Source organism: Meles meles, chromosome 3 (genome assembly GCF_922984935.1).
Source record: "Meles meles chromosome 3, mMelMel3.1 paternal haplotype, whole genome shotgun sequence".
NCBI lineage: Eukaryota > Metazoa > Chordata > Mammalia > Carnivora > Mustelidae > Meles > Meles meles.
In genome coordinates, this window is record NC_060068.1 from 134,935,025 (window position 1) to 134,959,656 (window position 24,632).

The window sequence follows — 24,632 nt, forward strand, 5'->3', positions numbered from 1 at the left end:
TCATAACTGATGCCCAAACACTGTTATTCCCTAATCTTGTTTGGGACAGTTGTACTGCTATTATAATTAGGTAATTCAACTAAATATAAACATACAAAATATAAGTGTAAAAATACAGCTCTCACTTCTATGAAAACGGAGGCAAATGCATTGTATAGACTCGATAAAGGTGCGCTTTTAAAGGAATTACTGTCAGGTTCAATCTTTGAGAAAAAGAGTAAGTACAAAAGATGGGGGATAATAGTAAACCTCTGGAAGGACTCTGCACTGAGATAACATCCCAAGTTTCATTTAAGCTGACAATCCAATTTTAAAAAATAAAAACTAGAATTAACAGATGATGCATTACAGAGTGCCTGGTGCAAGAAAAGCAAGGAACTTCAATGGCAGGAAACTTGACCAGGAAACAAAGACCTTCACTGGACATCAAATGATGAGGAGATGAACATTTGCTTTGTGTGTCTTTTACATTAAAATAAAATGTATAAATGTGTTTTTAAATGACATTTTGATTTAACCTTTTTTTAATTAACTGTACACTGCTCCTGTCATATCAGATTAGAGGACTTCCGCTAGTCTTTTTTGTTTTTAATTTTTTTATTTAAATCCAGTTTAATGAACATATACTGTATTATTAGTCTCAGAGGCAGAATTTAGTGATTTGTCAGTTGCACACAACACCCAGTGCTCATTACTTCAAGTGCCCTACTTACCCCATCCCCATCACCCCATATCTCCCCCCAGCAACCCTCAGTTTGTTTCCTATAGTTAAGAGTCTCTTATGTGGGATTTCTGCTATTCTTAAAAATACACTGATGGGGTAAATAATACAATGTATGTTAATAAAAATAAATATAAAAATACACTGAAAAAATTTTAAAAACTTAGGGGGCGCCTGGGTGGCTCAGTCGTTAAGCATCTGCCTTCAGCTCAGGTCATGATCCCAGGGTCCTGGGACTGAGGCCCCGCATCAGGCTCCCTGATCCGCAGGAAGCCTGCTTCTCCCTTTCTAACTCCCCCTGCTTGTCTTTCTTCTCTCGTTGTGTCTCTCTCTGTCAAATAAATAAATAAAATCTTTTTTAAAAAAAAAACTTAAATAAATATATAGTATACAATACAAATTAAATAAATAAATAAATTTAAATTTTAAAAAAATACACAGTTGACAGTTTCAAAGTCCCTTCTCAGGTACTCCACCCCTAGAGTATCCCCTACCCTTTCTCTACCCAACACCCAGCTGCCCCTGTCATCTAAAATATTCTCTCTTCAGCAGTGCAGAATAAGCCAGCACTCTGATTTCCACACATATCATTAGAAACATTTAACCTGGGTTTTCACTCAGCAGAAAAATAAGAATAACAGCCCACATTTATGTAGTGCTCACTACCTACCAGTCACTGCTCAAAGTTCCTTGTACTAGTCACTCAACAATACTACGAGATAGCATTTTCCAGGTGAAGGATTTGATGCACAACAAGGTTAATTGCCCAAAAGTCACCAAGCTAGTAAATAGCAGAGATTTTCTAACCTAACCTGCTCTGCCCTTCTCTGTGAAAGGCAGTTTCAAAAACATCAATTACAATGACTCCTTATTACACATACATATTTATGTGTAGGTATACCTATATGTTTATATTTATTGAACACCTGCTATGTACCTCAGGTGCTGTACTAGTACTGAAGACAGAGCTAGATTCCATGCCTGGCCTCATGGTGCTTACAGTCTAGTCAGAGGGGCAGACACTGAGCAAGTAGTTATAAATATGACAAGCATAAGCAGGTAACAAACCACTCTTCATAGAGAGTGACAAGAAAAGCCACAACCTGGGAAGTGACATTTGCAACATACATAAGCAACAAATCTAAGCAATCAAAATAGAAAATTGGCAAAAGACATGAATGGCCATTTTACACAAAAGGAAACAATGAATGGCAATAAGCATATGAAAAGATACTCAGCCTTATATGTGATAACAAAAAATGTTTTAACCTTGATGAGACAGTATTTCACATCTACCATATAGACAAAAACTAACAAGTCTGACCATACCAGACTTTTTTTTGATGTGGAGTAATGGGATCTGCCATACACTGCTGGTGAGACTGTGACTTCTCTTCTTCTTCTTCTTCTTCAAGAAGCAATTAGCATAGAGTGGAAGCTATATTTGTTCTCTAACCCAACAATTCCACTCCTAAAGATATACCACAGAGAAACATTTGTCTTTGTATATCAAGAAGACATGTGTAAGAATGTTCATAGCACTGCTTGGAAAAAAAGAAAAAAAGAAGAAGAATAAAAAGAAAACCTGAAACAACCCAAATGTCCATCAGCTATCATGAATAAATAGGTCAAAATATATTTATTCAATGGAACACTGTATAACAGTGAAAACAAAGGGCATACACGTGTCTTTGAATGATTGATGATATTCTACTTCTTAGGCTGTATGGTGAGTATGTGGTTGGTTATTTATCATCACTCTATATCCTGTCCTTGTCTGTTATATTCAGCAACTTGTGTGTATATTTCATGATATTTTCTAAAAGAGAAGAAAACTAGTAAGTACTATAAGGGAAAAGGAGCGAGAGTTAGGTAGGCATATGCTTTTTTCTATCTTCTATTTCATATTTCCCAGATTCGGATGGGTCTGGGACCTGTCTCAATTCTTCATATGGGAAAATAATAAATATGAAAGTTCAATCAACCTGATCAACTTGGACCATCAAAACAGATCATTGTGGCCTCAAAGTGGATTTAGAAGAAAGCTTGAATTAACTAAGTGGATGAAATTCAACATAGAGACGATCTCATCTTACGATACATAGACACAGGCACTAATCTTCCTTCTATCAATCAATGTACTAATCTCCTGAAAACTCATCTGGGGAGTGATTCGAGGTCCATAGCTCCCTCACCACCTATTTCTTGAATCTCCTCAAATGATGTTCACAGGTTTTTCCAGAGAAGAATAAGGAAAGTTGCTTCAAACTGGACGATTTTTCAGAATCTCTATTCTTAACCAGGAATTCATGGGATAGGCTTCAAAGAGTCCAAGAAATTCCTGAAAATGTATGCAAAACATAGACGTGTATTTTTAGGGAAAGAGTCCACACCACTATCATCTGAATTTCAAGTGTCACCTTCTAAACAGCAACCAGACTGCTACCTTAACGGAGTAACAAATCATGTCCATGTGACTGTCCTGATTTTAGATTAGAAGTCCTGTGTCCCAGGAAAGCCTGTAGACCTAGGATAGCTTCATCATTCTAATACAGGATTGCCAGATAAAATGCAGAATGTCCAGTTAAGTTTGATTTTGAAGTTAACAATGAATAACTTTTTAGTATAAGTATGTCCTGAGAAATATTTTTTGTTTATCTGAAATTCAGACTTAACAGGCATTTGTATTTTTATTTGTAAAATCTGGCAACCCTACCCTAATAGAGTATTTATTAATAATAGTAGGAGTAGGAATAGTAGTAGCAATAGCAGTAACTAACAATTATTGAATGCTTCCGTCAGTCAGTCACAGTTTCATATTCAATGCTAACCACTTCACTGGAATTAGGAATGATTATGTAATTCCCATTTTATGGATACAGCAATTAAGGATGAAGGAGGTGAATAGTTTAGCCATAAAAAAGAATGAAATCTTCACATTTCCAACATGGATAGAGCTACAGAGTATAATGCTAAGTGAAATAAGTCAGTCAGAGAAAGACAAATACCATATGATTTCACTCATATGTGGAATTTAAGAAACAATACAAATGAACAAAGTGGAAACAAGAGAAAGAAAATGACAAAAACCAAGAAACAGACCCTGACTGTTACCAGAAGGAAGGGTAGTGGTGGATGGGGATAAAATTTGTGTGGAAACACAAAAGACCCCAAACAGCCAAAGCAACTTTGAAAAAGAAAAGCAAAGCCAGAGGCATCACAGTTCTGGACTTTAAGTTGTACTTCAAAACTGCAGTAATCAAAACAGCATGGTACTGGTACAAAAACAGACACATAGATCAATAGAACAGAATTGAAAATCCAGAAATAAACCCAAAATTACATGATCCATTAATCTTTAAACAAAGCAGGGAAGATATCCAATGGGAAAAAGACAGTCTCTTCAACACATAGTCTTGGGAAAACTCGACAGCAACAAATAAAAGAATGAAACTGGACCACTCTCTTACACCATATACAAAAATAAATTCAAAATGGATTAAAGACCTAAATGTGAGACCTGGAACCATAAAAATCCTAGAAAATCCTAGAAAAGGCAGTAACTTCTTTGACATCAGCTGTAGCAACTTCTTTCAAGATATGTCTCCTGAGGCAAGGAAAATAAAAGCAAAAATAAACTATTAAAACTACATCAAAATAAAAAGCTTCTGCACAGCAAAGGAAACAATCAACAAAACTAAAAGGCAACCTACAGAATAGAAGAAATATATGCAAATGATACATTCAATAAAGGGCTAGTATCCAAAATATATCAAGAACTTGCACAACTCAACACCCAAAAACAAATAATCCAATTTAAAAATGGGCAGAACGGGGTGCCTGGGTGGCTCAGTGGGTTAAAGTCTCTGCCTTCAGCTCAGGTCATGATCCTAGGGTCCTGGGATAGAGCCCCAGATTGGGCTCTCTGCTCAGCAGGGAGCCTGCTTCCTCCTCTCTCTCTCTCTGCTTGCCTCTCTGCCTACTTGTGATCTCTGTCTGTCAAATAAATAAATAAATAAAATCTTAAAAAAAAAAATGGGCAGAAGACTTGAATATACATTTCTCCAAAGAAGATATCTAGATGGCCAACAGACACATGAAAAGATGCTCATGATCACTTACCATCAGGGTAAGCATCAGGGAAATGCAAATCAAAACTACAATGCATTATCACCTCACATCTGTCAGAATGACTATAATCAACAACACAAGACGGATGCCTGGGTGACTCAATTGGTTAAGTGTCCAACTCTTGATTTTAGCTCAGGTCATGATCTCATGGGTCCTGAGACAGAGCCCTGAGTTGAGCTCCAGGGTCAGCGGGGCATCTGTATGAAGATTCTCTACCTTTGCCCCTCCTCCCACTCATGCTTACACACTCTCTCCCACTCTCTCTCTCCAATAAATAAATCAACCTTTTTTAAAATAATATAAAATCAATAACACAAGAAAAGCAGGTTTTGGTAAGGATGTGGAGGAAAAGGAACACTCATGCAATGTTGGTGGAAATGCAAACTGGTGCAGCTACTCTAGAAAACATATGGAAGTCCCTCAAAAAGTTAGAAATAAAATTACTATATGATCCAGTCATTGCAGTACTGGGTATTTCCCCAAAGAACACAAGAACACTAATTCATAAAGATACATGCACCCCTATTTTTATAGCGGCATTTTTTACAATAGCCAAGATATGGAAGCAGCCCAAGTGTCCATTGATTGGTAAATGGATAAAGAAGATAGGTATATAGTGTATATGTATGGCATATATATACGTGGTATGTATATATATATGTGGTGTATGTGTGTGTATATATATATATACATATATGTATGGTGTATAGACATATATGTAGTATATATGGTATATTTATGTGGTGTGTATACATATGGTATATGTATGTGGTATATATATATTTTTTATAAAAAATAGAAAACTATTCAGCCATTAAAAAGGAATGAAATCATGCCATTTGCAATGACATTAATGGTGCTACGGAGTATAATGCTAAGTGAAATAAGTCAGAGAAAGACAAATACCACATGATTTCCTCAACAAAACAAACAAGCAAAAGGAAAAAATAAGGGAAAGTGAGAAAAACAGACCTTTAATTATAGAGAGCAATCTGATGGTTACCAAAAGGTAGGAGGGTGAGGAAATTAGTTATACAGGGGATGGAGATTAAGAGTACACTTATCATGATGAACCCTGAGTACTGTACAGAATTTTTGAACCTTTAAATTATACACTTCAAACTAACATAACACTGTATATTTACTGTACTGAAATTAAAATTTAAAAAAATAAAGAGGTATACTAGCTTATTCAATATCATACGGTTAGTCAATGACAAAATCAAATTCACCAAAATGCATGTTCTATAAAAGAAGAAAGGGAAAAAGCTCTACCTGGAGAAAGCCAAAGTTAGCTGAGTTTGCCACCAGGGCTCCCTACCCCCTACCTTTTGCTTTCCCACCCCTGTCCCTTGTAATCAGTAATTTATCTCCAGCCTCTGAACACAGGCTGTGCATCAGAGGCTTACAGATTTAAAGCATTAGAACCGTGGCTTGACAAGCATCCTGTTTCCTGCATGCTGCTCTAACTCCCCCACTTTTCTCACAGGCTTTATCAGGGAAACTTCCCTTAAGCCTTTCAGCCCACAGAAATTGACAGTGGCTTAGATCATCAGCTAAAACTCATTTGCCTCCTCAAACTGCTTCCTGTTCTCCCCAAATCTGTGAACACTTGCCCAAGGAGTCTACAGGTTGGAATGGGACTTGCACAGAGGTGACCAACTGTCCCAACTTGCCTGGAACTGAGAGATTTCTGAGGATACAGTCCTTTCAGTGTTACAAATGAAAACCTCGCAAGAAAATTGGGACAATTGGTCACCTTTCCTGTCAGGCAGATTAACCATACACTTTCCCTATTATTAGCTCATTTGTCCTCAACACAACCCTGGAGCAGAACCTATTTTACAGATGAGGAAAGTGAATCACAGAGAAATTCAGTCATTTCCAAAGTGTGCAGCATTGTGAACTGCAGAGCTGTGCCTGCCAGATGGGCCAAGAAGTGGTTTAATGACCTGGGCTCTGGAGCCAGACTGCCTAAATCCCAATTCTGGTATCTGTAAAGTTAGGGGTGATATTAAAATGTACTACCTCATTCCGTAAAGATTAAGTGAGGTAATGCATTTAAAACACCCAGCACGATGCCTGGGGCTTGATAAGTACTCATTGATGGAAACTCTCGTGACTCCATCCTATTGCTAAAAGAATGAGATACGGAAAAGAGTTCTGTCTTCTCTGTATTAAGTAAAAGGTTGGGAATATCCCCAAAACGTCTTTCTTTCTCTTCATACCTAGTTATCCATCTATCATCAAAGTATTTTCCTAAATATTTTTAAAAGCTACATTTTCAGCTTTTACTGTGTCTCTGAGTTCCATATTCTGATCAGAAGTTGTTGAATACCCAATTTTTGTATCAACATGGACGGGACTGGAAGAGATTATGCTGAGCGAAATAAGTCAAGCAGAGAGAGTCAAGTATCATATGGTTTCACTTACTTGTGGAGCATAAGAAATAACATGGAGGACATAGGGAGATGGAGAAGAGAAGGGAGTTGAGGGAAGTTGGAAGGGGAGATGAACCATGAGAGACTGTGGACTCTGAAAAACAGTCTGAGGGTTTTGAAGGGGCAGGGGGTGGGAGGTTGGGGGAACCAGGTGGTGAGTATTATGGAGGGCACATATTGCATGGAGCACTGGGTGTGGTGCATAAACAATGAATTCTGTTAAGCTGAAAAGAAATTTAAAAAAAAGTTGTTCCTACTAGGGCTTTCTTTTATTCAACCTACATTTAGCTGTATCTCGCACACACTCAAAGGGAGTGAAGATCAGTCAAGGTCTACTTAAAAAACAAATCCTCCTTGGGGCGCCTGGGCGGCTCAGTGGGTTAAAAAACAAATCCTTGATCCCGCCTCAAGTGACTTGGTGTGCACAGGGTCTGAATCCCTTTAATCACTTCTGAGTTACCTCTGGTACCCACAATCATTTCAGGTTCCCAATAAATACTTCTTGTATTCATTAATTCATCAGTCAATATCATTCCCCCCTTATCAACCATTCTTGCTACTCTGTGTCTGGAATAAACCATTCCACCTTGAGTCTCCTCTTACAGTAATTTGTAATCCCCATCTTATAGTTGCTAATTTTCTAAAATTTACAAACAAACTGAGTTACAAGAAGAAAATTGTTCAGACTACACAAGAATCAAAGAATGAGTGAATGTGAGGTAGAAGGAATATCAAACCAGAAGTCAAGAAAACTGGCAGCCAAATTTGCCATTAATCAGCTCTGGGCCTTTGGGAGGAAAGAAAAGGCAATGAGACAACATTTGTATAGCCCTTGCTATGAGCCAACTCTGTACTAAAAACTTCCTACAGAATTTTTTCAATCTAATTCCCCTGCTAAGAAGATGTTTCTATCCCAGTTTTAAGAGTAAAGAAATTAAAATTCAGGGAGGTTTTTGTTTTGTTTTGTATTTTTGTTTTTTTACCCATTATACCTAATATGGAGACTTGAACCCAAGTTTATTAACTCGAAAGCACATATTTCATTTTTCTCACCACCACCAAGTTGCCTCCTTAAAATGAGAAATGATAAGAAAATTGCTTCATTCGGCCTCCAGTTTATAGGCCCAACAAGCTTCCCTTGAATCTGATCATGCCATCTATTTAAGCCTTAGATTTCCTCCAGGTAAGATGAGGAGGTTGAACTAAATGATGCCTTTCACATTTTAAATCCTATGACTTGGTGCCAAAGTACTGAGTTTCACTCTGAAAAAAGAAACTGCTAGTTGGAGCACTCAGAAGAAGGCAGCCTGTGTGTTCAAGCATCCATCCTTCTAGCATTATCAATCTGCCACATTAATATGCTAATTGCAAGGGAAGAAATGTGGAACTAATTCCATGTTTTATTCAAGTAAGGGCATCCAGGTAGCACCAAGACACTAGAGAATCAAACCCAGCATGACTGCATTGACTTGGAGTGTGTCATGGCGGGAGACTAGGAAATAGGTCCTTCCATCATACCTCCTTAACATGTTCATTCCAAACAGTCCAACAGAAAGAAAACTCTTCTCTCCATTTTCTTCTGGTGTTGGCATTGTCCAATATATAAGTCACACTGGCAGCCTCTTCCAGCCCTCTAGGAGCCCATCAAAAAGTAATAACCCTGATGCCTTGGGGCTGGGTAAATCTGCTGCTCTCAGAGTCCCCACCCAGCTTTGAAGGGCTGGCTGACTTGAATAGATGGAGCTAAAAGAATGTTCCAATTGGCTTTTTCAGAATCTCGACTAATTGAACCATCTGGTGGAGGACAAAAACCATGTCATCTGGGGCGGGATGATTTAAAAGAAGCTGCCAGCATGTGCAGGATAAAAAGGATTGGTGGCATATTGGTGATAGTTACAGGAGAACCTAGCTGATATGCCAAAATGGACCTTGACATACAACATCTTAGATGCAAAATTACCCCCTTTCCTCCATTACCCTTCCATTTCCTCTCATCCATAAAACCAAATATATGCTTAGATTATTTTTTTTTTACATCCATTGCCCAAATAAAGGCATTCCTAGAGTCTTTTTTTCCCTCCTTTACTAAGAAGAAACCTAACACATTAAAACGTTAAGTCATCTACATGGCTCAATTGGCAAGGCTCATTAAAATCCCCCTGTCTTATCCCCTATACCACCTACCCACAAAAAAAGTATACTAAGCACTAGTTTTGCCTAGTGGCTGATATTCCCATTGTATCTCTCCTCCATATTAAATGCATATTATCGCTCTAAGATGTGGAAACTTAGTGTTTTAGGTGGGGCTCCTTAGAAACAGAGTCTGGGAGGGGAAAGGGAGGGAAAGAAATAAACACACTCTGGGAGAATGAATCAGGGGCAAGTGATTTGTTAAAGAAATGTTCCCAGGATAAATCAGTAAGGGAGAAGTAGGACTGGGGAGAGAGAGAAGCTAAGTTAAGGCTTGATTTCTGGCAAATCTGCATGGATATAAGAATAAGTCTGATCCCATAGGGAACCCTGGAACGTAAAGCATATACCTCAGTTTGTCTCAATTCAAGGCAAAGAAGCTGGGCTTTTGTACTCCTGCACAAGTCAGTCGTTGGCAAAGAGCAGCCCTGGGCAAATAAACCCCAGGCATTTCTACCCCTCTGAGAAATGGGGTGAAGCCATTGCAATCATCCTAGAGTGTCCCTCAAAAACACTAACAAGTTCAGGTCAGAGAAGAAAAAGCACTGAGGGGAAAGTATATGAAAGAGATCCAAGGGGGTCTGGGGGAGCATGACAGTGTCTACTACACACAAAGTTTTTCTCAGCCATCAAAGGTTAACTGCAAAATAGGAAGGTTAGCCTTAGAAAAGAAAAGGATCCAAGAGGAAGAATGCAGATGGCAGGAAATTTAAGAGACAAGAATGAGGAGGTGTTCCTGAGTAAGAGGAGATGGGGCTCTGTGAAGGGGTATGCAGTCAAACCACTTGAGAGCTGAAGGAGAGGATATGAAAGGACATGGAGATATTCCCACATACAACACAAACATCCATGGAAACAGCTATAGTGCAAGGGAGGGAGCAAATAAAGAGTAGACAGAAAGACAGCAGATCAAGACAGGGTTCTACTCCTGGTCCGCCATGAACTCTCTATGACTTTGGACAACCATTTCTTCCTCTCTCTTTTTTTTTAAAGATTTTATTTATTTATTTGATAGAAAGAGAGAGGTCACAAGCAGGCAGAGAGGCAGGCAGAGGGGTAGGGGGAAACAGACTCCCTGCTGAGCAGGGAGCCCAATGAGGGGCTTGATCCCAGGACCCTGAGATCATGACCTGAGCCAAAGGCAGAGGCTTAACCCAGTGAGCCACTCAGGCACCACTATTTTTCCTTTCTTAATCTTAACTTCCTCCTTTGTAAAATGAGGGTTAACCAGATTAGGACTTTCCAATGCGCAGTACAAGGAGCACCAGGGTTCCATGAGCTATTAATAGTTGTTCATGGAAAAGAGTTCTGAGGATATGAACACTGGGGAATATTCCTGGAAATCCACATTAGCATCGTAAAAGTCCTGCCTTGAAGAAATTGGTTTAACGATTTGAAGTTATTGTTTATTTACTTGACCACAGGACTCTTTTGGGTCCAAACATCTAGAACCTTCTCTCAAGACACTAATGTTATGGGAAACTGAGGGGTCTTTCCTGCTCTAGTGTTGAGTCCATTTCACAACTGAACAACTTTTGCCCTGAGAAATAAGAATATGTGACAGAGATTCGTGACTATCAAAAGATAGCCAAGAAACTCTGTGATAACATTTACGGCTACCAGTATCGAGAAGTTAACCTAAGCCAGTCACCACAAGCAAGCACTTTATAAATACTGTTTGATTTGATTTCCATGGGGACCTTGAAAAATATGTTTATCTCCATTTCCCAGATGACATAACTGAAGCTCAAACAGGTTAATAATATGCCTTGGTCTCACAGTAAATTTTAAAACCAGAAGCCATACCTTAGTAGACTAATACCACGCGTTGGTCTTCATCATTACCCCAATTCTGTGGGCCTTTGTGTCTCATACTTCTCAAGCCACTCTTCGTGTGCTAGACCCTTTGTCTTTTGTCACTTCACTTTTCATACATCATCCATAAAATGGGAATAACAGTACCTGTCATCATATATATTTGGAAACTCTCACAAAATCACTGTAAAATGGGGGCACCTGGGTGGTTCAGTCGTTAAGCATCTGCCTTCAGCTCAGGTCATGATCCTGGGGTCCTGAGATCAAACCCCGCTTTGGGCTCCTTGCTCCATGGGGAGCCTGCTTCTCCCTCTCCCACTCCCTCTGCTGCATTCCCCCTCTCTCTCTATGTGTCTCTTTCTCTGTCAAATAAATAAGTAAATAAATATTATTTTTTTAAATAATTGTAAAATGCTTTCAAATAAAAAGGACTCTAAAATGTTATCACCCTGCTAGAGTAGTGATTTGAAGCCAATGTTAAAGTAAAAAAAAAAAAAATTAAAATTCCATATTTAGCTATATGACTTTTGAGAAAACTGTTTTTAATGGATCAATGAGGGGAATTATGTCAGCATTATAGGGGGGAGACATGATGAGTAAGCAATGACATTGTTTGGGATTAAAGGCAGAGCTAATTTTGCTGAGGTCCTGTTATGCTTTCTCTCATCCTTTTCTTTCCATCACCTTCTACTAGACTACCTTGTACCAAAGTCTAAGAGACATTTCCCTGTCACTGTATTATTCTAGAAATGCCCTTGCTACTCTTCTACGTACCTGGTTTTAAGACCCTATTTAGGTCTTGACTCCTCTACTATTCCAGAACTGAATGCCATAAAACCAAAATTCAAGTAATGTTTTTTTTTTTTTCTCCTTGAGGGCAGAGATATGTCTGTTTTGCCAGTTTACCCTCAGAATCTGCACAGTCTCTAGCATACAACGAATCCTTTTAAGAAAAATTGTTCGTTAAGTGAAAGATTAATTAAGTGGGAAATCCTCTGCTAATAATAATAGCAACAATGACAACATTCATCAAGTATTTGCCACGTGGCAGGATTATGTTTATATAATATATATAAACATCTGTGTTATAGTCACAATCTCATCTGAGCCCCACAACAAACTGTGATGCTGGTGCTGTAATTAAGCCTCCTTTAGAGATGGGAAAACCGATGCACAGACAGGCTGAATCCCCTGCCCAAGTGTCATAGCAATCAAGGATATAAACACAGTCCATCTAACTCCGTGACCCATACTCTTAATGATGAAGCTAGTATTAGTATCTGGACATCCTGAAACACCTGTATAACGTCCCTGGAAATGGAAAGGATCCAGAAACAAACTCAGATTTTTCAAGGGATCTAAGGCACAGAATATAGGACTAAAGTTTCATAAATTGACCTTCAGTGCAGTTGCTAGGTCAACATTCTGCCTTATATATGACACACTGATGGGCAAAAGACAATGAAGGAAATTAAGAAAATCTCCGCACCGCTGGAGAGGCATGCAAGCAGAATGTGATGCCGATACTCCATGGCGCTGCTGCCAGGAGAGCCGATCCGTTTACTCATTCACTCAACAAACTTTTCTTGAGTATTCATGTGGGGAACACATGAGTATTAGAAATAATACCCTAATGAATAAGACAGTCAAGGTGCTTACTTTACTCTCATGAGCTGCCGTTCTACTAGAAGAAAACGAGCATAATCCAGTAAACCAACCAAGATAATGTAACACAATGACAAACGCTAGCAGAGCAATAAAATCAGGTAATAAGATAATCATGAGGGGATGAGGTGAAGGCTACTCTCAAAAGAGAGGGCAAGGAAACCCTTACCAAGCAGAGACTTGAATGAAGTGGAAAATATATATCCATACAAAAATCTGAGGGAGGTTATATGATCAGTTTGGGTTTAAAAAAAAATCATTGCAGCTGTTATGTGGAGGAGGAACTGTTATTGGACAAGAATAGAAATAGACCAGTGAAAAAGCTTTTCTCAAAGACCAGGAGAGATGGTCATGGCTTATTCTTGGGTGACAGCAGTGGAGATGATGAGGAGCAGAAGACACAGGAGGCACTAGAGAGGGAAGGAAAGGATGTCACCTCGTGTGCAGTCCTGGGAGCTGCCTTAGGGGGAGAGAGTTTCGGGATACCAAACTACCTTTTTAATCCCTGTCTTCTTCCCTTAACCTGTCTGTCCATTTCATGAAATACGCAAGTTCATCAACATCAACAAGAGTCATTAACCAAATGCATCAACAGCATAAAAGATCTCGAACTCTTCTAGTCCCAACGTTATCCTTTCGAGACTCCTAGTCCAAATTCTTCTTAGACAGGGGATCAGCCGATTTTTCCTACAAATGGCCAGATAGTAAGCATTTTCAGCTTTGCCACCTCACGGTCTCTGTCAGAACCACTCAATTTGTACAGTGCAAAAGCAGACACAGATAATAAGTAAACAAATGGGTGGCTATGTTCCAATAAAAAAAATGTTACAATGAGATTTTGATTTCATATAATTTTCCCATGCCGCAAAATATTCTTCTTTTGATTTTTTTTCAACCATCTAATGTAAAATGTAAAAAGCCATTCTCAGCTCATAGGACATGCAGTATTTGGCCCAAGGGGCATATACTTGAAGCCAAATTCCTGCTCAAAGAGGATGCTGGCTAGAAGAATAGGATCTCTAACGGCCCCTCCCCATGTAGTTTCTTATGTGGCATCACTCCTATGGGCTCAATATATGTCATAGTACAAATATTGCATATAAACATAAGCCAGGTTTTTTTATTCCCCTCCATGGAGTTCCCCTGGGGCCTCAAGGGTCTAATAGTCAGAGTGAGCACATTTTGCCAACAATCCCCACTTTCCATAATGGAATTTAATTATTTGGCCTGAAAAGCATTTAAGCTTCACTATACAGAAAGAGTCAAATAAATAAATAATAAAGGGGCACATTTTGATAGCACCTGCCTCAAAGATCTTAAAGGCACTGTCATGCCTGCTTTAATATTTTATGGTGTAGAAATGTGACTGTTACCAGGTCATAAAAATATACTGCTTTTTATACCAGGTCAAAATCTAGGGCCAGGAGTCCTGTTTTGTGGCAGGATGCAGAGAGCCAGCCAGAAAAAAAAGATCGTGTTACCTTTTTTGAAATCTGAAAAGAGCTATTTGAAGATGATGGACCAGATAAATGCATATTGGGGTCTCTCTCTCTCTTTCTCTCTGTCTCTCTCTCTCCTGCATCTCCAAACAGAAGGTTTCAGAGTCTGCCGGCAGCTGGTGCAACATTCATTATTTACCAGTGAAAAGCCAAGAATCTCAGCCTCTGACCCTCCATTGTTGCTTAGGCGTATTCTGGGAAGAGCCAAGGGGCAGGCAGGTGTTTCCTGGAGCCGGTAACACATGATTTCTATGCAAACACTCCAAATCTTCAAGTTGAAAGTGACACTAGCAATGACCTACCATGACTTCCTACATCCTGGAAGAAAGATGCACAGCATTACTGACTGCGGATGATACCATCACAGGACAGGGAGTATATCCACTCCCTGGACAGCCTTCGCCATCACTGGAGGCAGAACTAGCTGTTATTAATTTAATTTTCACAACAATCCCAGAAAATAGGAACCATTTTAATGTCTGCTTTAAAGAAAAGGAAACTGAGGTTATCTAACCTGTCCAGAAATAACACAGTAAGTGGCAGAGCTGGAGTTTGAACCCCAGTTTTTCTAGCTCCTTACGGAGATTGCTACCAGCCTTCTCTCATCCTCGCCTCCCACCTCTCAAAACTCTTCGGTGTAACAAAGTCCTCCTTAATACAAGAGCTGCCCAGAGTTCCTACTTAAGGAAAATGACAACTTCCAAGATAGAGATGAAAAAGAGAATGAGACAGAGGGAGAGGAGTAACAATTCCACCACTAGAGTTAGGTACGAACAAAGCTAATAACTGATGTACAAGCAAACAACTGCAGAGAAAGGTTTTTGGCATTATAAAACAAAGATTAATTAATACTAGATTACAATGGAATTCCTATAGAATTACACTTGATCCAGGCCCCAGAATAACAAAGGAATTCAACATGATTAATGCTTCAAATAGCAAGGAACATCAGAATGATTTACCTCTTATTACTAAAAAGGGCTGCCAGATTGCTTAAAAAAGCTCTGGCTGGCTCAGGATACTGCTATAGTCAGTGCAATCAGCAATGTGAGTTTACTCTTTTGACAGGAGCACCGATTCTTTGCCAGCTCTGCTTCATTTCACAGATCTGTTTTTCTCCCTTCCTTCCCCCTTGCCCCACCCTCTCTCCCAGTTTGGAGGAATTGTGAAATCGCCAACAAGCGCAGGCGAGGAACCAGCTGGGTGCTGGGAAGAACCAGTTACAGGCAATGGGCAGCACAAGCAAAGCCAGACTGGACAGGAGCACCAGCTGTTCCGCCAGCTCTGAAGGGGCTCCTTTATTTTATCTTCTCATTTCTCCTGTTCGGTAAAATCTCTGCTGGTGAGTCATTTGTGGCCATAGGTGTTTAAAGCACTTATATGAGGAGAAAGACAGATTGATGCCTTTAGCACAGCCTGCTTGCTCTGGTCTACAGAGAGGTCAGGAGGATGACAAGAATACTAAAGCTTAAGACGACAGAGTCGGCGCCAACGTGCATTTAAGCAGAGACTAAGAGTCCAGAATTCCTGGACATCATAAAGAATCTATTATCATTGTGGTCACTTTCAGCAAGACTGATTTCATTACCATCTGTCTTCATCCACCACTGCTTAGTGAATAAATATTAAAAATGGAACTTTTCCTGGACTCAAGTCACTGAGGCTGAGAGGAAAGCAGTTATGTAACCATGTGATCTCTGCACATCTCATAGCTAGAAGGAGAACAGATGAGGCAAAGGGGTTGGGGGGGGGTACCTGGGGAGGGAAACACTGTGGAGTGAGATAAGATCATTAGCTCTACTGAGTCGAAAATAAGGGTTCAGTTCTCGGTTGAGTAATAATTCTCTTTTCAAGGTGGGCAATATTTAAGCAATCATCTCTTGAAAATTGGTCATTACCACCAGCTAATAACTGATTTGTTAGTTAATAGCCCAAGGTGAAGCCAAGGGCAGCAAATGCTCTGGCATATCATTCTCTGATTGCAGGATTAACAGATTTCAAGGGCATTATTGCTATTATGAACCATGTTCATTGATTTATAACAACACTAATATGTTTTATTTAAAAAAAAAAAAAAGTGGGTGCAATGTCCTGGAAAAATTCATCATTGTCTGGTGCTCTGAAGTCGAATAGCCACTATAGCATGTCCAAGAGAGACACCCTCTGGTCCAGTTCTGGGCATCATCAAGATCTAGGTATGCACAATGTGGGATTACAGAATCCAAAGCAACATCACTCAGAAGGGCCCAGGCTATAGTTATGATTACAAAAATGTCATTTCTTCCCCTAAACATGTCCTGATTGTGTATTTTGGTTAAACCTACCACTATAATGGTATATATTAAGGATAAACATAATATTTTATAAGGGGCACCTATGAAGAGTGGGATTGGCATGGGAGAAGAGCAATACTCCTTCATTTTTTACTTTAGAATTGGTTTCTTTTTTGAATTTTTAATAAAGTTGGCTCAGAAAAAAAAAATCTTGAAGCCAAAGCTTTCCTAGGAAACCTGGAATTGTGTCTCCTTCGTTTCTTGTGAAAGTCCTTTCCCCTTTATTCCTTGAGGTCACAGCTCAAATTGTATGCTTCAAAGAAGGTAGGACACCTCCCAATTCCCAAGAGTAAATCTTAATTAATCTAAGCTAATCATGATAATCCCAATTCTCTTCCAGTGATTAGTTTAAGAGTGGGGATGTAACCCAGTTCAAACCAGTAAGATTAAGGAGAGATTAGTAGAGGGATTTCTGAGAAATTCTACTTTTTCTGAGAAAGCTTTTCTTGCTCCTAAAATCAAATGCTGGAGAAGAAAGAAGCCAATGTTTTCCACTCTCAGCTTAGCTGGTGAGAACATGATACCTGGAGCTTCTAGAGCTTTATTGCAGCCAAAAAAAAAGATGTCAATCCAAGAACAAAAGCAAATATGCTAAGGATGGCAGAGCAGAAAGATGGAAGTAACTGAGGAATTTCACTTGGTTGAGCCTCCAAATGAACCAACCCAGCAAGTCCCCTATCTTCAAACTTATTTGACACAACAGAAATGTCCAGATTATTTACACCATTTCTCATAGGGTTCTTTTTACTCACAGCTGACAACACCCAATCTGATACACTCCTGTAGCCTGTCTCAAGAGATGTAAGACCCACAGAGAAGAAAGTGTGGGGGGCATCACAACATATGCCAAGGATGCAGGATTTAGAAAATCCGAGAAACTTTGAGTCCCATACAACTGAATGATTCCTTGTACCCTAAAACTTAGGTGGGGTCTTTTCCATGGCAAACACAAAATGAGTATGCACATTAGCCCGGAAAATTAACACTTACCGTGCCAAAGCCCTCAAAAAAATCAGAGTGCAGCTGGTGGAACTCAGTTGGGATACCCAGTGAAAACCAATCCATACTGGACAAAGTTAGAGGACTTTACCTCTAAGTCAGGGGTACTGGGAAGAAGGAACATGGTGTCAAGGCAGGTCAAGTCAGGCCTGGAAGTGGCATACAACACTGCAACTCACATGCTAGTGGCCAGAACTGTCATATGCCCACCTAACTGCAGAGGATGCTAGGAAACATAGTTTAGCTATCTAAATACATGGGAACAAAGTAACAGTGAGCAGTATCTGCCACACCCCGAAACCCAGAAGGCTAAGAATTGTGCACTCACCGCCACATAGACCCGTGACTGACCCATGGCTACTGCAAACTACAGCTGACCAGACTCAAGTCTTTTGTTTTCTAAGAGCTTCCTCTCTGGGTTTCAGTCTGTGAGACTTGACAAAGATCTTTTGCTTGACCAAACTTTAGTCAGTCTAGCTGAACATTGTCCTAGACCCATCTGTGCACTTTCTTGTAAAATCCAGTTTTAGCAAGAACCCAGCCAACTCAGCTTATCCAGAATCCTCCACCCTGGATATCTGATCACCTTCCTCACCCTCCACCATCCCCCAGGTGACATCTGATCCCCCTGGCCTATCTTCAGCAAGCATCCTGTTAGGTTGGTTGAGCCAGAACTCCCCATTACACCTGATGTTTTTTCTAGTAATTTTCCATCCACTGATCCCCACTTGCTCCTTGGCTTTAAATTCCCACTAGCCTGTGCTGTATTCAGAGCTGAGCCCAATGTAAAAGCCTCTGTAAAGTCACATTGCAATAGTTCCTATTCCTATTACAGTCATCCTGATTAAATCCTGTCTTACCATTCTAACTTGTGTCACTGGATATTTTTTCCTTAACAGACTAAAAGCATGACCCTTGGAGAGATAAAGGCTGGAGGGTTGGATACTTTCAGACATGATGGGTTCTTCTGGAAAAATTATCTTCAGTTTGAGAAAAATTATACACCTTCCAGAATCTTTCACCTTTCCAGAAAAACTAATTTTCCCCTTCAGGAATTTTCTGTTCCATTTCCCAAAAAAATATATCCATGAATATGTAAGGGGAAAACTCCATACTGAGTTTAAATAGCTTTCTTTAATGTGGACCCACAGCGTTTCCTTTTGGCTGTCCACTCCATAGAAAAAATAGAGAAGTCCTAACCCAGGGATTACAAAGACTCTTTGATCTAGGGATCATTTCATCAAGGTATTCACCACTCAGAGTCCAATCCATCCACTTCATCCTCAGAAAACCTTCCCAAAGTACCTGGAAGGAAATTCACTGCTTTCAATTAGACACCAATGAGGTGATGTCTGGTTTGTATTCAATAGGATAATTATTAATTCAATATCAAATTATTAATTTATGCCAGAAACTAAAGTATGGATGCTGTCATATCACAGCATGAATAATAGAGGAGACCAGACCTCGGGCCACACTTTGAGAATCTCTAATGTAATTGACTGCCATTCCAAACTGGCCCCTCTGGGCAGAACTACATGACCAGTTTGCCCTCTCAATCTAAGCAGTACTGATTGAAAGGGACTTCTATTTTGTGAATGATCAACCTCACTAAAGATGGCTTTTTAAAAAAGCTTTATTTATTTATTTGAAATACAGGAAGCACGGGGGGAGGGAGGGGCAGAAGGAAAGGGATAGAGAAACTCTAAGCAGACTCTGCACTGAGCCCAGAGTCCAAGGTGGGGCTTGATCGCAGGACCCTGAGATCACAACTTCAGCAGAAACCAAGAGTTGAATGCTTAACAGACTACACCACCTAGGCACCCCTCAAAGATGACATTTCTAGCACTGAAGATAAAAGCAAATGTTGACTAGTGAAAATGTTACAAGCAAAAAAAAATTTTTTGGCCTTAAAATGAGTCTTTCTATCCCATAATTTTTGTATCCCTATAATCTCTAGATTTATTGAGTTCTTACCATTTGCCACAAATAGTTCTAGAAGACTTTCCATGTTTTATTCCATTTACTCCTCAGAATAATCCAAAGAGGTACATACAATCCCTATCTTTAGCAGATGAAGACAGTGATGAATTTACTTAAGGTCACATTAATACCTCATATTTGTATCCAATACTACAGGTTTTAAAAAAACTTTTACTTGCCTTGTCTCACTTGATACTTATTAACAACACCGGAGGTAGGCAGACTGTGTCACGTATTTCCCTTTTAGAGATGAAGAAACTGATGATGAAAGAAGTTAGGTAATGAGATCAACATCTCTGAAGAAATGATGGGGCCAGGACTCAAACCTAGATCTTCAGACTCCCAGTCTCATTTTTCTACATCACGCTACTCTACTTTTAAAAGCACCCACAGTGGGGCACCTGGATGACACAGTCTGTTAAGTGTCAGACTCTTGATTTCAAAGGCTTACGTCATGATCTCTGGGTCAAGAGATCGAGTCCCACATCAGGCTCAGTGCTTACTTGGGAGTTTGCTTGAGATTCTCTCTCCTTCTCCCTCTGCCCCTCTGTGCCTGCATGCTCTCTCTCTCAAATAAATAAATCTTTTTTTAAAAAATGCACCTGCTGTTTCATTTTAAGAGAGTGGACTGAAGGGGCACTTGGGTGGCTCAGTCGTTAAGCATCTGCCTTCAGTTCAGGTCACAATCCCACAGTCCCGGGATCGAGCCCCAGGTCAGGCTCCCTGTTTGGCAGGAAGCCTGCTTCTCCCTCTCTCACTTCCCCTGCTTGTGTTCCCTCTCTCACTGTGTCTCTCTCTGTCAAATGAATAAATAAAATCTTTTTTAAAAAAAGAGAGAGAGAGAGTGGACTGAACCAAAAAATTAACTTTGGAACATATCTTCAAACTCTTTAATAGAGACAACCCAAAGTAACATGAAAAGAAAACATAAATGACACAAAATGCTGTCTGAACAGTGGTGTTGAAAGAGCCTTTCCTCTGGCAGAGAGAAGAGAATGTCTGTAGGAAAATCAGCTCTATTATGTCCACCTATGAGAACACATAAATTGGAACCAAAAGACCCACAAGCATTGAGTCAAGAGCAAACTCAGCAATAAACTTCAAACCCCAAAGGTATGAAATACTAAACAAAGCCCCTGTCCTCCAGGAAGCCCTTCCCAACCCCCTCATCTCACAATGATTCTTCCTCCTTGTGAATGTATTTCTCTCACAGTCTATATCACACAATGTAATGCCTGAGGGTGTCTGGGATTGACTGTCTTCTATGTATTACAAATACATGTCTAGCTATTTGACTTTTAGAAAGTAGAGACCATGCCTCCCTTATACTTCTGTATCCACCAAAAGATGAGCACCATTCTGGGTCCAGAAGAATGATTACTAAAACTTGAAAAACATTTCTAATGACAATAGCCATTCCGCTAAAACACTAATACTGTATGATAAAGCTAACCATTTATGAGTGAGTCCCATTGTACTGAGATGTCATTCTGTGATGTTTTATTTCAGTGTACATAATCTGAACCATGTCAAATATTTTGCATCCAGCGCTACACAATAAAGGGGCATGTTTAAGATAGTTTCCCCACATTTATGCAAATGATAATCATTTAAAACCTACTACTAAATTTTTAAATCCCAGAAATGAAAAGATAGAGATGGCTGGTTAATTATTTGGTATTTATATACAAAGAGTGTGTAAATCAATCATAATAAAGATACATTGTAGATACTCCCACCCAGCAATTTTAACAAAAACAAGCATTTAAATCTCTATTACTGTTTAAAGAAAAATGAAACTATCTTTACAACTCAGTTACCTAATGAACTGTACGTATCTTTTCCTTTGTCTTGAAGGATGAGCAGAAATGGATAGGAGAGGCTATGCTTGGCAATGATATTACTGATTATTGGAAGATCTTTTACTACTGCCTTTACTATACAGACCTCCAGTGATTTACACACTGAATTTGTGAGCATCAATATATAATAACATATAAAGTAGTTGACAGCATAAAAAGGTTGATGGTCAGGAACCGCCTGCAGAAAACCCTGTTCATCGCCATTTGTCATGCTAGGAACAGAGGATAAGAACAAATAATAACTCACTGTGCTTTATCTCTGCAGAAATACCTCCACATTATCTCCCTCAGTCTGAGAACCAAGGCCATGTCCCTGGACACAAAACCCCATTTACTTAAGCAAAACATCGTGCACAATAAGAAGTCAGCACGCTAAGCCTTTCTGTAGGTATATGCCTGCTGCGTGCACATTTGCCAAGACCTTGAGAATGCCTATAACCACATAATACATATGGCTACACATTAAAACTACTGTTTCCAATCAAGCTCAATAGCACAGGGAATTATTCACAAGCTGGTCTATGAGTACAGTTCTTGACCTAACTAGTCTGACTCATTGGTATCCATAAGCTTGGGTGCATTTATGACTATGATCTAGAAAAGCAAGTGGGAGGAAACATAGACTTCCTCACAAAGCCAGAACAATTCCCAAGTCTAGACACAATGAAGGCTGCCTGCCAGTCAGCCCTAAGGAAATAGTACCCAATGCCCAAGACCTTTATTTACAGAACTGACCTGAAAAACAACTCCAGATTCTGGTACCTGCTAAAGCAAATACTTACAAAGATAAGAATTGGAGAAGCACATTTGGGCAATTATAGGACAGCATGTGTTTCCAACATAGTCTTGAATGTTTGAGCCACAGAGAGAAAAAAAACATGAGTTGAGACACCAGTTCTGATAGCACAAACTAGTTACCAGCCTTAAGCAAGGTGACTGAAACTCTCTGGGCATTTGTTGCCTCACCATTCAAATGATGATGAGCCTGAAGAACCATCGACAGCAGTCATTTGCTAAATTTAAAAAGTATAGCCATTACACTCATTGGCTATCTTAGTTAGCACTACTATAACAAAAATACCATAGACTGGGAGGCTTATAAACAGCAGAGACTTATTTCTCACAGTTCCAGAAGCTGAGAAGTCCAAGATGCCAGCAGATCTGGAATCTGTGAGAGGCTGCTTCTTGGCTTGTAGATGGCTATATTTTCATCATGTCTTCACAAGACAGAGAGCTAAGAAAGGAAAAAGCAAGCTCTCACATACCTCTTCTTATAGAGGCACCAACTCCATTCATCAAAATTCCACTGTCATGATCTAGTCACCTTCCAAAGGCCCCATCTTCTAACACAATCACATTGTGGGGGTAGGATTTCAACATACACATTTTGAGGGAACCTAAATATTCAGTCCATGACACTGACCAAAGTTTTGACAGCTTTACCCATCGATGCCTTCAAATTTTTTAGGTGGATGCTATTGGGTCCTACAAGTTTTTATAGCTATATTATGCCTTAAATCTAGATATTCTGAGACAGTATTTCCCAAAGCATGTGCTGTAGACTGCAAGTTCCAAAGACAATCCACAAAGAAAAAAATTCTGTGATAAAATAAATTTGGAAAACACAGTACACCATAACCTCATTTTAGATATTCAGTATCTACACTAATATATTAAAGGCATTTAGAAGTCCTGAAATAAAGAAACCTTTGCTTTGTTTTGCTCATACCCCTTGACTCCTGTTGGCTTCCACTGTCCCTATTTGCACCTCTTTGTCTAAGGCCTCTCACTCCTTCCCTCTTGCTCTCCCTCCCTCTCTCCATCCCCCACCCCCACCCCAAGCCTCAAAAGATTATTCTGTCTGCTTGCAGAGCAGGCTGGAAGTACCAGGAAATTAACTCACACCCAAGAGCAGCCCCTCAACCAAAAACTGGGTGTAATTATCCCAGCCCTCTGCAGCTTGGTAGGGATAAATCTGAGGCATGTGCTCTATATTACGTCCCATAGCTTCTCCATGAGATTAAGTTCTAGTCCCCCACCCTGGTTGTTGGCTTGATAAAGTACCAACAATTAGATGCCCTCTCTCTTCTTCACTGTCTTACTTCCCCACTCCCGACTTCCCAAATAAGCTACTTACACACAAATCTTTTTTTTTTAAGATTTTATTTATTTATCAGAAAGAGAGAGAGAGCATGCACACATGAGCAGGCAGAGGCTGAGAGAGAAGCAGGCTCCCTGTCGAGCAAGGAGCCCGATGCGGGACTCGATCCCAGGACCCTGGAATCATGACCTGAGCTGAAGGCAGCGGTTTAACCGACTGAGCCACCCTGGCATCCCTACTTGCCCACAAATCTTATTGCAGGGTCTACTTCTGAGAGAACTCAAACTAACAGGCCCATGATTTCCCACACATGTTCAATGACAGATCAGTCTCCACAGCACACTTTTTCAATTAGCCAAAACTCTTGGTGGCAAGTGAGAGAAGCCCAGTACAAACGGGATAAACCAGGAAAATTAATTTATTTAAATCCAAGGATAGACTGGCTTTAGGCCTAGAGGACTCAAGCTCTTAGACAATGTCAAGTTGACTTACTCTGTCTCCATTTCTGGGCTCTACATTCCTTTGTGTTGGCCTCATTCCAGCAGGTTCTCTCCACGAGGCAGAAAGATGACCATTAGCACTGAGCTTACATCCTCTCTTTTCAGGAACCCCAATGAAAAAGGGACTTTTCCTTCCCAGTGGTTCTAAAAAGGGCCGAGGATGAATCTCAGGAAACTGTCTTTAATCATATGGTCATCCTTGCAACAATTCCCAAAAGACTTACGCTGACTGAACAGCCCTAGGTCATCTACCCACCCCTGGACCAAGCCACACCCAAACCACTTGTACCAACAGTGAGGAGAAGGAATTCCTCAAGGCTAATCAGGGTGTTATTATCAGAAACAGCTTCAGGGCAGTCACAAATAACAGGTGTCCACTCCACTCTTTAACA